The sequence below is a fragment of the Leucoraja erinacea genome, unplaced genomic scaffold (genome assembly GCF_028641065.1).
Source record: "Leucoraja erinacea ecotype New England unplaced genomic scaffold, Leri_hhj_1 Leri_800S, whole genome shotgun sequence".
Classification (NCBI taxonomy): domain Eukaryota; kingdom Metazoa; phylum Chordata; class Chondrichthyes; order Rajiformes; family Rajidae; genus Leucoraja; species Leucoraja erinaceus.
This window is the reverse complement of record NW_026576730.1, coordinates 50,247-70,147: the sequence shown is the minus strand read 5'-3', so window position 1 is coordinate 70,147 and position 19,901 is coordinate 50,247. Positions and strand designations below refer to the sequence as shown.

General features: G+C 49.3%; 1 pseudogene; it reads left to right on the top strand.

Annotated features, from left to right (window-relative positions):
- Positions 1 to 1,697: 1,697 nt before the first annotated feature.
- The window catches only part of LOC129694797 (zinc finger protein 271-like), a 68,447-nt pseudogene continuing 50,243 nt past the window's right edge, over positions 1,698 to 19,901 (top strand).

Below are 19,901 nucleotides of genomic sequence, written 5' to 3'. Positions count from 1 at the left end.
TTCATAGAAACATAGAAACATAGAAATTAGGTGCAGGAGTAGGGCCATTCGGCCCTTCGAGCCTGCACCGCCATTCAATATGATCATGGCTGATCATCCAACTCAGTATCCCGTACCTACCTTCTCTCCATACCCCCTGATCCCCTTAGCCACAAGGGCCACATCTAACTCCCTCTTAAATATAGCCAATGAACTGGTCTCAACTACCCTCTGTGGCAGAGAGTTCCAGAGATTCACCACTCTCTGTGTGAAAAAAGTTCTTCTCATCTCGGTTTTAAAGGATTTCCCCCTTATCCTTAAGCTGTGACCCCTTGTCCTGGACTTCCCCAACATCGGGAACAATGCTCCTGCATCTAGCCTGTCCAACCCCTTAAGAATTTGTAAGTTTCTATAAGATCCCCTCTCAATCTTCTAAATTCTAGAGAGTATAAACCAAGTCTATCCAGTCTTTCTTCATAAGACAGTCCTGACATCCCAGGAATCAGTCTGGTGAACACGTCTCTGCACTCCCTCTATGGCAATAATGTCCTTCCTCAGATTTGGAGACTAAAACTGTACGCAATACTCCAGGTGTGGTCTCACCAAGACCCTGTACAACTGCAGTAGAACCTCTCTGCTCCTATACTCAAATCCTTTTGCAATGAAAGCTAACATACCATTCGCTTTCTTTACTGCCTGCTGCACCTGCATGCCTACCTTCAATGACTGGTGTACCATGACACCCAGGTCTCGCTGCATCTCCCCCTTTCCCAATCGGCCACCATTTAGATAATAGTCTGCTTTCCTATTTTTGCCACCAAAATGGATAACCTCACATTTATCGATATGCACTTTTTAATTGAAGCACTTAGGAAGCACTTTAAAACTATTGCTATGTGTTGAATGTTGATGTGCGGTGTGTGTTGTGTGATTGTGCAGTGTGTCTGTGAAATGCGTGTGCTGGTTGATTGTGCAGTATGCGTGCTGCTTATGTTTGTTGATTGTGTCCCTTTTTAAAAAGCTACTGCAATGCGTCTTTTTAAATGGCCCCTCGGGGACGAATAAAGTGCTCTGAATTGAATTGAATTACTGATTCTGGATGATCAGCCATGATCATATTGAATGGCGGTGCTGGCTCGAAGGGTGGAATTTTGCCTATCCACATTCCCCGCAGACGCTGCCCGACTCGCTCAGTTACTCCAGCACTGTGTGACCTTCTTCCCATGATGCATGCCGTCCCCCAACGCCAATCACCGGCGGGGCGGTGCCGTCAGTCCCCTCACATTGGGGGTGATGTCAGCGCGCTGGTTGTGCGCGTGGCAGACGTCACGGCGCAGGGCGGCTGGCAGGCGGACTTGTGGGCGGGCGGATCGACACAGTGCCCGGATCCCCGTTGCCCCCAGATCGATGCAGCACCCCCCTCTTCCCTCACTTGCCACCTCACATTCTCCTCTACCTCCCTTACTCCACCCCTTCCCCCTCCCCTCATTTCCACCATCCTCATCCCCCTTCTCAACTTCCTGCCTTGCCTCCTTACCATCTCTGCCCTCCTTCACCCTGCTCCCCATCCCCCACTCCCCCCCTCACTTCTCCCATCACTCCCTCCCCCTTTCCCCCACTCCTCTCCCTCATCCCTTGCCCTCCCATCCCCTTCAAGCACTAGTAATGTCCTGTTTGCCAGCTTGTTGACCCTCTGTGTTCCCCCCCTGCAGGGTTTAGGCGCCATTGCTATGGACGGAGAGATAGGGGACGTGAACAGCCATTGACGACGGCCAGGGTGCCTGTGAGCCCCCACCCCCCCTGCTCAGTGTGTGGGCTGAGCTTTGATGGAGGACCACATGACGGGGCACAACAAAGAGAAGCGTTGTGAGTGCGATCTGTGCGGCAAGGCCTGGCAGCGCCCGAGCCGGCTGGAAGCCCACCGGCGGGTGCACACGGGAGAACGCCCCTTCGACTGCTTGGAGTGCGGCAAGAACTTCGCCAGCTACTCCAACCTGCTGCGGCACAACCACGTGCACTCCGGCGAGAGGCCCTTCACCTGCTCCGACTGCGGCAAAGGCTTTATGACGGCAAATCATTTGACTGACCACCAGCGGGTGCACACGGGCGAGAAACCCTATGGCTGCTCCACCTGCGGCAAGAGCTTTGCCCGGATGTCTGGACTATGGCAGCACCGGCGGGTGCACAGCAGTGAGCGGCCCTACAACTGCTCTGACTGCGACAAAGGCTTCAAGTTGTCCACGGACCTGAAGATCCACAGGCGTCTGCACACCGGGGAGCGGCCCTACACCTGCAGCGACTGCGGCAAGGACTTCACCCGCTCCAGTGACCTGCTGAGGCACCAGCACACCCACACCGGCGAGCGCCCCTACACCTGCGCCCAGTGCGGCAAGGGCTTCACCCACTCCAGCAGCCTGCTGAGGCACCAGCGCACCCACACTGGCGAGCGACCCTTCATCTGCACCCAGTGCGGCAAGAGCTTCAACCGCTCCGACAAACTGCTGTCCCACCAGCGGGTGCACGCCCGCGACCGTCCCTTCCCTTGCCCGGTGTGAGGAGAGCGCTTTGCTATAGCCTTCCATACCCTGCCTCACCAGCGCGTGCACACCAATGGCCAGCCCTACGACTGCCCGTACTGCAGTGAGGACTTTGACAACTCACGGGGGTTGCGGCAGCACCAGCAGGCCCACGCCGGTGACCGGTTACTCCCATTGCAGGAAGCATTTCAAGAGCGCATGGGGGCTGTGGGAGCATCAGCGGATACACAGTGGAGAGAGACCCTTTGTGTGCGCTGAGTGTGGCAAGGGTTTCACCCGCATGTCCAGCCTGTGGCAGCACCGGTGTACCCACAGCGGTGAGCGTCCCTTCCCCTGCCCATCCTGTGGTAAGGGCTTCACCCGCCTTGACCACCCGCTGGAGCACCAGCGAGTCCACACCGGCCAGCGCCCCTTCACCTGCACACACCTGCAAGGCCTTTGCCCACTCCTCCAGCCTGCTGGCACACCGCCACTTGGATAAGCGCTGTTTGGGGGCTGGAAGGAATGGGGAACGTTTCGGGTCCAGACCCGTCTTCAGTCTCGGCCTGAAACGTCACCATTCCTTCTCTTATGAGATGCTGCCTATCCCACTGAGTTACTCCAGCATTTTGTATCGTTTTTTGCAAACCAACATCTGTAGTTCCTTGTTTGTAAACCATTCTGGTTAACCATCTCTGCACCTTCTCCAAAGCCTCCACATCAGTCCTGTAATGGAGTGACCAGAACTGTATGCAATATTCCAAATGCTACCTGACCAATGTCCCTTAAAGCTGCACATATACATTCCTCTCTCCTTATCTCACACCTTTTTATCTCCTTATTTTCTCATGCCTCTGTCACTTACTCCACTCATCTGCCGATCACCCCCTCATACGTTAACATCGTGTCAGTGTGATCCTTCTGGTGGCGCCATGGAGTAGGAAGCAGGCGTCCGCTTTAGCTCCGCTCCCGAAAATGCGCTAAAAAGCCTGAAAGAAAAACGGGGCCGATTTTAAAAACACTCAACGGGAGATACCTGTCGTCGCGTAAGTGATGTCATCAGATATCGCCACAAATTGACGGGACACCGGTATTTCTAAATACATGTAGCGCTTTCTTTGCCCTCTACATGAGCTGCGCCCCAGGTTCGTAAACTTTAATTCCCTTATAGGTGTTAGTTAACCCTTAATTTAAGTATTTATGCACTCTTTTAATTTGGACAATAGGGCACCTTTAATTTCAATATTAAATGGTATACCTTACTGTAGAAACAGTTAAAATAAATCAACTGACAACTATGTTCCAATGAATTACCTTCACATTTATTCTATTAATTAAAATAAAAAATATGTTGGTAAGGGAAATACAAAATAAAATATCAATAACCAAAAATATGGTGTTTTACTGGTGTTTCTCACACAGATATTCACACAACACCACTCAATAAATCAATCTTTTATAGTACCTTTAAGTATTGATTACTATGTGGGCCCACACACTCACTCACACAAGCCGGCAACATGAAATACAAAACAAGAATAACCCCACGTTGCAGGCCTGGTCGAAGCTGGAGAGCGTCGCGGCCAAATACAGTTGAAGCCGACAAGTGCACAGTGCAGAAGCTCACAAGATGGCGGGCGAAAGGCACGTTGCTGGTGATGACGGCTGGCGGGCGAATGGCGAGCTGCTGGCGAGTTGGCTGACCAGAGAGGACCCCATGTGGCAGAAATCTTCCTTCTCTCTCGTTGTCTCCAGGGCTCAGCCAACCGCTGCTCTCACGCTCCCCGTAATCACAAAGTCCAAACAGCGACAGTCTTTAATCCACACCTCCGAGCTGAAGGGGTAGCAGCTAGGCTATGGCTAACTACGCTAATGACGGAAGGCAGCGGCGGAGGAAAAGTCTTTGAGCTCAGCAAGCCGCTGCACCTCACAGTCCAATAACCACGTTCTCTGTAAAAGTCTTTATCTTACCTCACCGCGAGGAAAGATATTTAAACTGTTTACTGACCGAGTAGGACAGTCAAAACTTATTTTTCTCAGTCTCTGTTCTTCATATTTCTCTCTGCTCCGCCCACGGACTTCTTCTGTCTCTCTTCCGTTCACCGATTACCCACAATCCCCAGCTCCCGCCCCCAAACCAATCACTCCAAAGAAAGGTCCAGACCCGACACGTCGCCTGTCCATTCCCCTCCAAAATGCCGGTAGAACTCAGCAGGTCAGCCATCCATGGTGGGAAATGGATGGAGAAGTGTTCCTAATATAAGCCCTCCTTGGCCATGTCGAGAGTGCGGTGTCCATTCTTGTGATGGGATGCAAGGTCCGAGCTGACCAGTCATCGACAGCCCCCCCCACACCCACCTTGTGGCCCATCTCATTGTCATTCCTCTGTCTTCTTCTCGCTAGTGAAAGTCGTCAGGATTAATCCGGAGTCACCGCTTCCCATCCCCCGGCCGTTCCCCCTTAACTCCGACCAGTGGGATCAGGCTCTCCACCCGTGGACGTCTGCAAGACTCCGGCTGCGGTAAACAAGGACCTTTGCTCGTTAACCTGCTGGAGCCAAGTTGTATTCCAAAGAAATAAATGTCTTTTAAGCAAAAACAAAAAGATTGGCCCCAAAAAAACAGTGTCAACCGGGTAGTGTCACCAGCACTGGCTGCCTCGCCAACAGTCTGTCAGTCCCTTCTACTGGTTTTGTTATTTTAAGTATGTTTTAAAAGTATGTATAAGTGTTTCTTGGATTGTTTTATGTGGGGGATGGGGGAGGGTGGAATTGGGGGAAACTTTTATGTTAAATTTTATTTTTTGTGGCTGTGTGTCTTGTTACTTTTTACTTGGTATGGTTGTTTGGTAACTAAAATATCACTGTAGGTTAATTGGAGAGGGGGGGGGACGGGACGGGGAGAGGAGAGGAGAGGTGAGAGGAGAGGGGGGTAGGGGAGGGGGAGAGGAGAGGAGAGGGGGGAGAGGAGAGGGGAGGGGGTAGAGGAGAAGGGAGGGGAGGAGGGGGGAGAGTAGAGGAGGGGGAGAGGAGGGGAGGGGGGAGAGTAGAGGAGGAGAGGAGGAGGGGAGATGAGAGGGGGAGAGGAGGAGGGGGCGAGTGTAGAGGGGAGAGGAGAGGGGAAAGAGGAGGGGGGGGAAAGGGGAAAGGAGGAGGGAGAGGAGAGGTGGAGAGGATAAGGGGTAGAGGAGAGGAGAGGGAGAGGAGAGAGAGGGGGGGTAGAAGAGTGTGGTGAAGGGAGGAGGGGAGAGAGGTTAGGGGGAGGGGGATGGATGGAAAGTGGAGTAGGAGGGGGAGAAGGTGGGGGAGAGGAAGGGGTGGAGGAGAGGTGGGTTGGGGAGAGGGGAGGAGATGAGGGGGGAAGAGGAGGGAGGAGGGGGGTGAGGGGAGGAGAGGGAGGAGAGGAGAGGGCAGGGGAGAGGAGGGGGTGAGGGGAGATGGGGTGGGGAGAGGGGCGAGGGGGGAGAGGAGAGAGGAGGGAAGAGTAGAGGGAGAAGGGGGAGAGGGAGAGGGGACGAGGGAGGGGGAGAGTAGATGGGAGACGGAGGGAGGTGGGTAGAGGAGGGGGGTGGAGGAGAGGTGGGGGGAGAGGAAGGGTGAGAAGAGGGGGGAGAGGAGAGGGGGAGAAGAGAGGGGGGAGAGCAGAGATGGAGAAGAGGAAGGAGGAGAGGAGGGGGGGAGAGGGGAGGGGGGAGAGGAGCGGTCAGAGGAGGGGGAGAGGAGAGGAGGAAGAAGGGGGGGAGAGTAGAGAGGGGCGACGAGGGCAAAGAGGAGCAGAGCAGGAAGACGAGGGGGGAGGAGAGGGGGAGAAGAGAGGGGGGAGAAGACAGGGGGAGAGGAGAGGGGGTACTTTTGCTACATACCAATTTTAACTCATTATTCAACTTGCACCCTATGTCCAGGCTACTGTTTGGGGACCTGTAGATTAGTCCCATTAGGGTATTTTTACCCTTGCAATTCCTTAATTCTATCCATACTGACTCCACATCTCCTGTTTCAGTCACCCCTTGCAAGGGACTGAATTTCATTCCTCACCAACAGGGCAACCATACCCCCTCTGCCCACCTGTCTGTCTTTTCGATAAGAGGTATACCCTTGAATATTCAGTTCCCAGCCCTGGCCCTCTTGCAGCCATGTCTCAGTAATTCCCACAACATCATACTTGCCAGTTTCTAACTGAGCCTCAAGCTCGTCCACTTTATTCCTTATACTTTGAGCATTCATATCCAGTACGTTGACCTCCGTATTCACTTCTCCCCTCGCACCGCTCACAATTGGCCCTGACCTTACTGTGTTGTCCATTCTCAAGCTTTCCTTCCCATTAATTCGAGAATCTTTTGTAATTTTTCCTGTACTCACTTCCTCTTCAACTCCATCTTTATTCTCCCAATTTGTCAATCCCTCCCCCCCACTATTTAGTTTAAACCCACACGTGTAGCCCTAGCAAACCTGCCTGCCAGAATGTCAGTCCCCCTCCAGTTAAGGTGTAACCCGTCCCTTTTGTACAGGTCACCTCTACCGCAGAAGAGATCTAAATCCTTGCTTCCTGCTCCAGCCCCTCAGCCACGCATTCAGATCCCCTATCTCCCTGTCCCTGTCCTCACTAGCACGAGGTACTGGAAGCAATCCAGAGATAACCACCCTAGAAGTCCAGCATTTCAGTCTTCTTCCCAACTCTCTGCTCATGTTGGAGAACCTCCTTCCTCTTCTTCCTGATGTCGTTTGTGCCTATGGGCACAACTACTGCCGACTGTTCACCTATCTTGGGGATGTTCCGAATTCGGCTCGTGACATCCTGAACCCTGGCACCAGGGAGGCAACAGACCATCCTCACATCTCGTCTGCCGCCACAGAATCTCCTGTCCGCTCCTCAGACGATGTAGTCACCCACCCAAATGTAACATAAAGTCCCAAATTCTATTCTGAATGTCATGACTGATGAAGGCCAGCTTGCCAAAAGCCACCTTCACCACGGACAGCCCCTGATGCCACTTTTTAGGGCAAATTAAGTATTTGCACTCCTGTAATCCACGGCTCCACACAACTTCTCCGGTGCTTCCGTTGAATGTGAAGTTCCTGCCCTGGTTTGAATTCCAAAACTTACATGTTCAAACATACTAATAATACCTTGTACATTCTCATTCAATTTATTTAGATGGCACATGGACTTGGAAAGGGGAGGGGGAGCTGGTTGGAGTGCGGGAGGGGAGGAGCAGAGACCAAAGAGGCGGGGGAGGAGGAAGTGGAACTATATTGCACACTTTTGTAACTTTGTCGGAGTCTTTTACGTGTCGACTCTTACATACTTGTACTGTATACAAAACAAGACTTCACTGTACCAGGTACACGTGACAATAAAGTATCACTCAGATAACACTGGGCCCAACCCGGACACCAAGTGGAGCACCACTCACACGCCTCCAGTTAGAAAAGCAATCTTCCACCATCACTCTGCTTCCAGCCATCTCGCCAATTCTGCATACAGTTAGCTATCTCCCCGAAGACCCCATATGATCTAACCTATCACAAACTTACCAAAGGTCTGGATGAAATCTATATAGACTATGTGTCTAACCCTGCCCTTATCAACCATCTTAGTTACTTGTCAAATAGTACGAATCGAATTTGTGAAAGATGATCTCCAATGTCAAAATCAAAGATCCTATAGCAGAGCAAGATAGGCTGCTCCTGCTAAATGCAATGGACTGACGTGTAGTACGCTATGGAGGGGATCATGGGCATTTTTCCATTCATTTTCATGGGCTGAGTCGTCCCAATCAATAACACGTGCCCTGACTTCGACCCATATCCCTTGTAATCACTAGCCCGGGGAGCAACAGTTTGTGTGGTTAGATTCATCCAGTCTGTCAGTTCAAACTTCTTCCACAAGAATCAAATTCTCTGGGTTGTCTTTTTTTAATGTTTTTTTTAAATCATTTCTTTTTTAAATGGCCACAAGCAGAGTTGATTTTGTAGTAACCGGCACCGACCCGACTCGCAGGGTGATTGACAACATGGGGACTTTTGTGCGTGCAAGATTATAGGGTTAGATTCATTATTCTGTTAGTTCATAATTCTGTTGATTCTTGTTAAAATTGAATCTGAAATTGAATCTGAATAAAGAATAAAATGTTTATAAACACACATACATGAAAATTATATAAATGTATATAACGCACACAATTATAGTTCTTCTAATACAATAATGAACTTTATATCACACTAGACAAGGGACATTAAATAACAAACATTGTAAATAAGAAACCTCCCTGGTAAAACCTTATACCCCCGGCATTCGCCGGCCCCCTAGATTGTCCCCCTGCAATTAAAGCACACACACTAGGCCCTGGTGCCCCGGCACACTCCGCCTGCCCCCTTACTACAATGTCCCCCCCCCCTCGTGTATGCCCCTCTCCTCGCTGCCCCGGGCCCCGCACTCTCTCTCCCCGCTGCCCCGGGCCCCACACTCCTTATCCTCGCTGCCCCGGGCCCCACACTCCTCCCCGCTGCCCCGGACCACACACTCCTTCTCCCCACTGCCCCGGACCACACACTCCTTCTCCCCACTGCCCCGGACCACACACTCCTTCTCCCCGCTGCCCCGCAGCCAGCACCGCACTCTCCTCCCTGCTGCCCGCGCACGGACTCGGCCCGCTGCCCCGCACTCCTTCTCCCCGCTGCCCCGCCCCACAGAGTCCAAAGTTCCCCCGCTGCCCCCACCCCACCACACACCCCGCCCCCGGGCCCCGCCCCCCACTCCCGCTGCCCCAAAAACGGCACAGAACATAGACAAAAAATAATAAAAACGCTGCCACGGGCCCCAGACACCCTTCTCCCCGCTGACGGGCCACACAATCTTTTCTCCCGCTGCCCACGGGCACAACTCCTTCCCCCGCTGCCCCAGGCAGTGAACCACACTCCTTACCTCCCCCGCGCAAGGCTCAGTGCTGGGACCCCAGGCCACATTTACTCCTTCTCCCCGATCTGGGATGAGGGGAATTGAAGCGGCTTCTCCCCGCTTGCCCTGACACTAAGCCCCGGGGCAGTCTCCCCTGTGCCCCGCACTCCTAGGAGCTGCAAGGTGACTTGGATAGGCTCCCCGCTGCCCGGGCCACAACTCCTTCTCCCCGCTGCCCCAGGCCCCGCACTCCTTCTCCTCGCTGCCCCGGGCCCTGCAAAAACTCTTCTCCTATTATGCCCCGGGTGGCGATTGGGAAAGGGGGAGAGCTGCCCAGCGAGCCCCGGGCACTCATGGTACACCAGTCATTGAATCTTAGGCATGCAAGGTGCAGCAGGCAGCAAGAAAGCGAATGGTAGCAAGATGGCGGAAAAGATTTGAGTATAGGAGCAGGGCAGGTTGCTACAATGCAGTCATAAAATCATCCATGAATCCGCCCATGAACGTAGCTCACGTTTGCGTGAGAGTAACCCATCTTGCTCTGCTATAGGATCTTTGGTCAAAACCATGCCAACTGCCCCGAAACAACCTCTGTCTTTTTCAAATACGTAGATATGGAAACATAGGTGCAGGAGGAGGCCATTCGGCCCTTCGAGCCAGCACCACCATTCATTGTGATCATGGCTGATCGTCCCCAATCAATAACCCGTGCCTGCCTTCTCCCCATATCCCTTGACTACACTAGCCCCATAGAACTCTATAACCTCTTAAAACCATCCATTGACTTTTTTCCACTGCCATGTGGCAGGGAATCTCCACAACTCTCTGCAACTCTGGGTAGTTGAGGCCAGTTTTCTCGCCTATAGTCTTAAGAGGGAGTTAGATGTTTATTCTTAAGGCTGTGGGATCAGGGGTATGGATGGAAGGCAGGTACGGGATACTGAACACTGGATGATCAGTTCATTATGGCTTTAATAACTTTTCAGTAACGAATTTCTTACCACACACGTTAAGTTTCCGAGTTTCTATAGTTATCAAACTGCACCTAATCAGGCCTCGGAGATTTACCTACCTTCATATGGTTAAGGACAGTCAGCACCATGCCTGTAATACGACTAATCCATCATCAAGTTCGCTGACGACACCACTGTTGTGGGATGTATCACTGATGGGGATGAGTCCAAGTATAGAAGTGAGATCGACCGACTGACCAAATGGTGCCAGCACAATAACCTGGCCTCAACACCAGCAAAAACAAGGAACTGATTGTGGATTTTGGAAGGGGTAGGATGGGGACCCACAGTCCCGTTTATATCAACGGGTCGATGGTTGAAAGGGTCAAGAGCTTCAAATTCCTGGGTGTGCATATTTCTGAAGATCTTTCCTGGTTCGAGAACACTGATGCAATTATTAAAAAAGCACATCAGCGCCTCTACTTCCTGAGAAGATTACGGAGAGTCGGCATGTCAAGGAGGACTCTCTCTAACTTCTACAGGTGCACAGTAGAGAGCATGCTGACCGTTGCCTCGTGGCTTGGTTCGGCAACTTGAGCGCCCAGGAGCAGAAAAGACTACAAAAAGTAGTAAACACTGTCCATCATCGGCTCTGACCGCCTTACCATCAAGGGGATCCTGTGACCCTGTGCGCTCCTTTATACCATTTTACATAACATTTTACACTACAACTTGATTATTAAAACAAGGACAGCTTCAATTCTTGATTTTAAAAAATGTATACGATTACCCCAGTCATCCCATTCCAACCACTCATTACTCTTGACTCAACCAAAATTATTTCAGAAATATTGGTCATAAATTTGGTGCAAAAATGCTCAAAAATAAGCCTCATAATGCACCAGAGAGCATCTAAAACCCCAGAGCTTCCAGGGGCCTTAAGCGGGCCCTGGACCCCGGCCGCAAGGGTCTTTCAGTTTCGCGCTTGTGATATGCGCTGTATGCACTTATTTCACACAAAACTTTTGTAATCCTGCCACGCCACCCCCCCTTTTGAAAAGCTTTGTACGGGCCTGGTGTATAATATTTTTGACACAGTCATAGGCCTTTCTTACATATGCTGTCACAACGCACTGTAGTCTCTAAACAACACCAGTAATTTTCCTTGCCCTCTATTTTAGAATAATAGTGTTTTAAGCCGATAACTCGACACTAGCACTGGCAATAAATAAAAAGCACAGCTTTCCAGCCCTTATCTCATTGGTCACGCTCAGCTGCACATCGGTGTCAATCTGGTGGACTCTTCCATATTCCTCTTGTCATGGGGGTGGGGGATTGGGAGGGGCCTCACATGTGGAATAGCCCAGGGCCTCTCTTGTTCTAAATCCAGCCCCTGGACACATCATGTGCACCATTGATGCCCTCCTGATTTTGTTCATTAACTATGCTCCTCAATCCTCTCACACATTTATTGTGAAAGCGTTGATCCTAGCGGCCAGTACCTGACCCATGTATCTTTTTTTCCTGACTAGAGCCTCAATTTCTCTCATCGTACTGGAAACATTACTCCTGCCTGAATTGTTCTTCACAAACAACATGCATATCAGAAATCTACTTATCACAGTATTTTAATGTTCCATTGCAGCTGTCCGTTTGCTCGTATACAACTTACAACAATGCAAATTCCTATATCATACTGTCAATGTTGGCCTTGCCCAATTTAGAATTTTATCTTGCGAACCAGAACTGTCCTTTCACATACGATTTCAAAGCTAATGGAACTGTGGTCCCTGGTCACTATTAGATCCCCTCTCATCCTTCTAAATTCCAACGTATACAAGCCCAGTCGCTCCATTCGATGATGCTGGTCCCACCATCCCGGGAATTAACTTTGTGAATCTTGCATGCTATCCAAACTGATCAGATATACCACACACAGTTCAAACTCAAGAAAACACTAATAGTAAAGGTGGAGATGCAGTTCTCAGCATTGTAGCACATCAAATCATTCCTCAGACAAAGTCCAAAGCCCTCTATGGGGTAACTGCGAATCTAACAGTACACTAGCTTAGGAAAGGACTGCTGAAACGTCTGATTACACGGAGGGAGGACGCTGTTCCTGGGTATGATGGAGAGCACTTTCACGTTTCTGTACTTTCTGACGGATGGGAGCGGGGAGAAGAAGGAATGACCAGAGTTGGATAATACTTTCTGTCCAATACAACAACATGCTTCTTGTTATTGGCTGCAGCATAGAAGGTAAGTGCAGGCTGGTTTTATTCCAACATTACAGGAAGTTTAAAGCGCATGTACAATGCTTGTATCGATACAATGGGAATGATGCCATAGCAATGGAGAGGTTAACCAGGATATTGCTTGGGACTGAATATTTTTTTTTCAATTCAATTCAATTCAACTTTATTGTCATTGCACAGATACAAGTATGGGTACAATGAAATGCAGTTTAGCATCAGTCCGTAGTAATAGTACAATATAGAAATAAAAATACAGAATAAGCAAACAATGTGGACGGAGGGACTGGAGAAATCTATCGGCGGGACTCCGAGTTCAGCAATGTGATTGTGTTGTTGTAGAAGCTGTTCCTCATCCTACTGGTACGTGACCTGAGGCTCCTGTACCGTCTCCCTGATGGGAGGAGGGCAAACAGTCCATGTTTGGGGTGTGAGGGGTCTTTGATGATCTTCCCAGCCCGTCTCAGACACCGTTTTCGGTGGAGGGCATCCATGGCAGGGAGCGGGGCACCGATGATGTACTGAGCGGTTTTCACGACGTCATCCTTGAAGCAGGGGAAGGCAAGTGGATATCTGATAGAGATGCAGAAAACTGGGAAATGTTACGTTCAATGGAAAAAATACTTCCTCCATAGTAGATATGGCTAAGACTAGCATCATCGATTTAAGGTCGGGACCACTATGCTAAGAAGATGATCTCTCAGGAAGAATCTTTCAGAGGTTGGCTGCAGTCTGTGACACACTGCCTGAGCTGGTGTTGGAGGCTGGTACTCTCACAGCATTTTAGCAGCACCTGGATGAGCATTGGGATTGTAAGTGGATAGTAGGCGGCAGGTAACGTGCTGACAAATGGGATTGGTGTGGAGAGATTGACAGGTGGCAGACGTATTATGATTTAATCTTTGTGGAAACAGAAAACATTTGCTTCCACAAAGAGTGGTCGTTGATGAGATGGTTAGTATTTGCACCAAATCCAGATCCCACTGTCAGGGCAGTAATAATATTTCACAATTGTCTCCACAAACCTTTCTTATTGCTTGATGCAGAAGTTCCTGGATTTGCTCCCTGGTCGCCACTGTCAGCCATGATGATGTCACGCGTTCTCAAACTCTGACGCTCTGGAATACAAAATATTAACAAAAGTGTCAGGCATTCAAAGGAAAACATTGCCTTGTGATTTAACGCAAACTCACTGTCTGATCCAATGTACCGGGCTTCACAGATCACAGACTGTCCTATCAGTTGTGTTTAAGAAGAAACTGCAGATGCTGCAAAATCGAAGGTACACAAAAATGCTGGAGAAACTCAGCGGGTGCAGCAGCATCTGTGGAGCGAAGGAAATAGGCGACGTTTCGGGCCGAAACACTTCTTCAGACTGATGGGGGGTGGCGGGGAGAAGAAAGGACAAAGGAAGAGGAGGAGCCCGAGGGCTGAGGGATGGGAGGAGACAGCCTGAGGGCTAAGGAAGGGGAGGAGACAGCAAGGACTAATAAAATTGGGAGAATTCAATGTTCATGCCCGCCGGATGCAGACTCCACAAGCGGAATACGAGATGCTGTTCCTCCAATTTCCGGTGTTGCTCGCTCTGGCCATGGAGGAGAGGTCTCACTGATGTAGTCTCACTGATGTAGATAAGCTGACAACTAGAGCAGCGGATGCAATAGATGAGGTTGGAGGAGATGCAGGTGAACCTCTGTCGCACCTGGAACGACTGCTTGGGTCCTTGGATGGAATCGAGGGGGGAGGTAAAGGACCCAAGCAGACGTTCCAGGTGAGACAGAGGTTCACCTGCATCTCCTCCAACCTCATCTACTGCATCCGCTGCTCTAGATGTCACCTGATCTACATCGGTGAGACTAAGCGGAGGCTGGGCGATCGTTTCGCCGAACACCTCCACTCGGTCCGCAATAACCTACCTGACCTACCGGTGGCTCAGCACTTCAACTCCCCCTCCCACTCCATATCCGACCTCTCTGTCCTGGGTCTTCTCCATGACCAGAGCGAGCAACACCGGAAATTGGAGGAACAGCACCTCATATTCCGCTTGGGGAGTCTGCATCCGGCGGGCATGAACATTGAATTTTCCCAATTTTGTTAGCCCTTGCTGTCTCCTCCCATCCCTCAGCCCTCGGGCTCCTCTTCCTCCTTTGTCCTTCCTTCTCCTCGCCACCCCCCATCAGTCTGAAGAAGGGTTTTGGCCCGAAACGTTGCCTATTTCCTTCGATCCATAGATGCTGCTGCACCCGCTGAGTTTCTCCAGCACTTTTGTGTACTGTCCGATCAGTAGTTGTACAGGGTCTTGGTGAGACCACACCTGGAGTATTGCATACAGTTTTGGTCTCCTAATCTGAGGAAGGACATTCTTGCCATAGAGGGAGTACAGAGAAGGTTCACCAGACTGATTCCTGGGATGTCAGGACTTTCATATGAAGAAAGACTGGATAGACTTGGCTTGTACTTGCTAGAATTTAGAAGATTGAGAGGGGGATCTTATAGAAACTTACAAAATTCTTAAGGGGTTGGACAGGCTAGATGCAGGAAGATTGTTCCCGATGTTGGGGAAGTCCAGAACAAGGGGTCACAGTTTAAGGATACGAGGGAAGTCTTTTAGGACCGAGATGAGAAAAACATTTTTCACACAGAGAGTGGTGAATCTCTGGAATTCTCTGCCACAGAATGTAGTTGAGGCCAGTTCATTGGCTATATTTAAGAGGGAGTTAGATGTGGCCCTTGTGGCTAAAGGGATCAGGAGGTATGGAGATAAAGCAGGTACAGGATACTGAGTTGGATGATCAGCCATGATCATATTGAATGGCGGTGCAGGCTCGAAGAGCCAAATGGCCTACTCCTGCACCTATTTTCTATGTTTCTATGTTTCAATCGCACCCTTGCAGGCTCGCCGAAGCCTCACGCTCACTCCCTCTTGGAAAACAAAACCGACGGTAACACTTGGGGTCAACACGACCCTTGTCCAGATGGCCTGAGGGAGATTGCAGTGGCTTCAACTGTTCAACCGCTTCAAGTCAAGTCAAGTCAAGTTTATTCGTCACATACACATACGAGATGTGCAGTGAAATGAAAGTGGCAATGCTCGCGGACTTTGTGCAAAAAGACAAACAAACGACCAAACAAACTATAAACACAATCATAAACACACACATATTCTTTTACAAATTAAATATTGGACGGAAAAACGTTCAGTAAAGTTAGTCCCTGGTGAGATTTACAGTCCGAATGGCCTCTGGGAAGAAACTCCTTCCCAACCTCTCCGTTCTCACCGCATGGAAACGGAGGTGTTTGCCTGACCGTAGCAAGCTGGAACAGTCTGTTGCAGGGGTGGAAGGGGTCTCCCATGATTTTATTGGCTCTGGAGTTGCACCTCCTGATGTATAGTTCCTGCAGGGGGGCGAGTGAAGTTCCCATAGTGCGTTCGGCCGAACGCACTACTCTCTGCAGAGCCTTCTTGTCCTTGGCAGAGCAATTTCCAAACCAGATTGTATTATTTCCAGACAAGATGCTTTCCACCGCCGCTGCGTAGAAGCACTGGAGGATCCTCGGAGACACTCTGAATTTCCTCAATTGCCTGAGGTGGTAAAGGCGCTGCCTTGCCTTACTCACCAGTGCTGAGGCGTGTGATGCCCATGTCATATCCTCGGAGATGTGGACTCCCGGATATTTAAAACAGTTCACCCTATCCACAGGATCCCCATTTATCCTCAATGGAGTGTACGGCCTCGGATGATGTGCCCTCCTAAAGTCCATGATCAGCTCCTTCGTTTTTTTGATGTTCAAGAGGAGGCTGTTATCCTGGCATCAGAGTGCTAGATCAGCCACCTCCTCCCGGTAGGCCTTCTCATCGTTGTCTGAGATCAGGCCCACCACCATTGTGTCATCAGCAAACTTAATTATTGAGTTGGAGCTGAACCTAGCCACACAGTCATGTGTGTACAGGGAGTAGAATAGGGGGCTGAGGACACAACCCTGGGGCGATCCTGCGCTCAGGGTGAGGGACTTCGATGTATTCCCTCCCAGCTTGACTACCTGGGATCAATAGGACACACTAACCTCTTCCTAAACCCCATCTAACATACGCTTGAATTTTAATGGCTGTTAAACATTATTTCTCACAGCTACCAGCTGTCCCACTGATTCAACCACAACTGTAACGCCCATGTTCTAATTCTCAGAGCTATTAGTTTATTCATTTAACTGAATGAAAACCTTGCTTGCATTCATCATTTATTACTGTGCGGAAGATCTCCGATTTCATCCACAAATATCGAATTATGTGTTAAACAGTGGGACATCTGGACCGTAACCAATGCAACTATTGATCTCTCTCTCTCTCTCTCTCTCCCTCTCTCCACCTGTAAACAACATCTAGCCGTTAAATTGAGCACATTTGGCTGTCTTAAGGTCCTGTCCCACTTGGCAATTTTTTCGGCAACTGCCGGCATCATTGACTGACGTATCAGGTCACCGAAAAAGTCGCGGCGTAAAGCGGCGTGACAACGTATTGACGCACGGCGTTTCCTCAAGTGTCGCAACATGTTTTTGGCGCCGCTGTAATTTGAAATGTCCAAAATCTTTTGCCGACCATGATATGACGCGGGCAGTCGCCGAATAAATTGCCAAGCGGGACAGACCTCTCTCTATTATGTGCGATTTTCCCAAGTTCAAATGACTTTTTTTTCTTTAATAGAGACAAAGTGTATTCACGTTATTGGTAAAAATGGAAATAAGCTGAAAACAGTGGAAAGGGCAACTATGGAACATTCATTATCATAACTGGGACTGTATCAAATGCTGCCCAATCTGCTGAGTGTTTCAAACATTTTTGAATGTTCTTTTTTTCTACATTTTCTGTAACTGCAGTTTTTATATTTTAAACAACAGTAATTGTTTGCAAACTTGTTACGAATTAAGTAATGGTCGTATGGTTCAGATGACACAAAGCTGGGTGTGAACTGTGAGGAGGATGCAATGGGGATGCAGGGTGACTTGGACAGGTTGGGTGAGTGGGCAGATGCATGGCAGATGAAGTTTAATGTGGATACATGTGAGGTTATCCACTTTGGTGGCAAAAACAGGAAGGCAGATTACTATACAAACTGAAAATAGGCGTGCAGGTACAGCAGGCAGTGAAGAAAGCGAATGCCATGTTGGCCTTCATAACAAGAGGCGTTGAGTATGTGAGCAAAGAGGTCCTTCTGCAGTTGTACAGGACCCTAGTGAGACCACGCCTGGAGTATTGTGTGCAGTTTTGGACCCCTAATTTGGGGAAGGACATTCTTGCTATTGAGGGAGTGCAGCATAGGTTTACAAGGTTAATTCCCGAGATGGCAGGACTGTCATATGCTGATAGAATGGAGGGGCTGGCCTTGTATACTCTGGAATTTAGAAGGATGCGAGGCGATCTTATTGAAACATATACGTTTTTAAGACTTCGGACACGCTAGAGGCAGGAAACATGTTCCCGATGTCAGGGGAGTCCAGAACCAGGGGCCACAATTTAAAAATAAGGGGTGAGCCATTTGGAACGGGAATGAGGAAATACTTTTTCACACAGAGTTGTGAGTGTCTGGAATGATCAGGGGGCAGTGGAGGCCGGTTCTCCGGGTGCTTTCAAGAGAGAGCTAGATTGGGCTCTTAAAGATGGCGGAGTCAGGGGATATGGGGAGAAGGCAGGAACGGGGTACTGATTGGGGATGATCAGCCATGATCACATTGAATGGCGGTGCCGGCTCGAGGGGCCGAATGGCCTACTCCTGCACCTATTGTCTATTGATATCCCCCCCCCATCTATTGGTACCAAGAGCTGCTTTATCCCACAAAGTTTCCCCTTGACGAGTCAAACTGTTTTTTTACGTTATTCTGTATCGTTCACTCACTTCATAAACTGATCTGGCTGATGGAACATTTTGTCCACTATTTTTGGGCTAAGTGCATTGACTAGAAAATTCATCTCCACATTATATCTGATGTACGTTCTTATTGCGAATAATAAAGGTGGACTATAACAGCTGTGTAGAATGGCAGATCGACTGGAATTATATGGATTAATGGAATGGATTATAACACTAATTGTTTATAGCTGTTGTTATCATTCACGGGCTCTGTCCACATTAACCCCCATGGTGATAGTTATTGATCACCGGCATTGTCCACGCCGACCCGTTGCCACAGTCGCGTCCTGTATGTCCACAATAAATGTTTAAAACTTTAAAACTTGCTCATAACTGTGACCAAGGGATTGAACGTTATTATCAGCAGCTGCTGAGATTACTCGAGGAAGTTTGGTTTTGAATTTTGAGATCTATTTCCTTGCAGACCCATTATTGAAACATTAATCTAGAGACACGATTGAGCACCTGCAGAAAATACGGCCACGGACGGTTCTCCTATGTTGTTGCCCCATAGAGTTTGTATTCCGACCTGACGCTGACCTCCTGATTCTGCTTCAAGCGAATCCGAGTGATTGAGTTTTATAGATTCTAACAACGAGTAAACACACCCTTACTAAAGTTCAGCTGAATACACAGTGAAAAATGGATCAGCAAACACGTCCACGGCCTCATCCCTGATGCTGCTACAGAATTACACAAACCAAGAGTTCCAACACATTGTTCGATCAAAACTTACAGCATCAGCGCATGGTGGCAGTAACCACGTCTCCACAGCAATTGTAACTGCTTCAGGTCATCACCCTCCGCCCCAGTTCCTCACCAGTCTTATTTCACTAAACACCTGATATCTGAAGTTATTCGGAGATCATTACCGTCATAATATTTTACATACCCCCCACCCCCCCACCCACCACCCCATAGTCCATCCGAGCTTTGCCTCTCATTATATTATATGTGTCCATTATTGTTGCAAATCTCTACATTGTTACGTTTTCCCGGGCAAAACACAATTGACCACAATAATTCCTACGTGTGACAAAAAATTGTTAAATATGAACCCCATTGAATAGTTCCATAAAAATGTGAAGCGGCTGTTTTATCCGGAAACCCCATGTTAACGTTTTGTACTGCCCGACCTTGTAAGGTTCGTGATTCCGGTCGCAGCCACTCAGGAACAAGGTTGACACAGAGGTGCCCGCGGGTCCACGCTCCGGTGAACGGCGAATACTCTCTCCTCTTGCACACTGTCTGTTACTTTCAGCAGATCCTGGCAGTATCCGTTAGGATTGTAGCTGCACTAATCCTAGCGTCACGGCATTTCAAAATTAAATCCGATTCCAGTGTCCATCCTGGGTTATTGCAGTTAAGGGCATTGTACAGCAGGACCGTGACTATAACC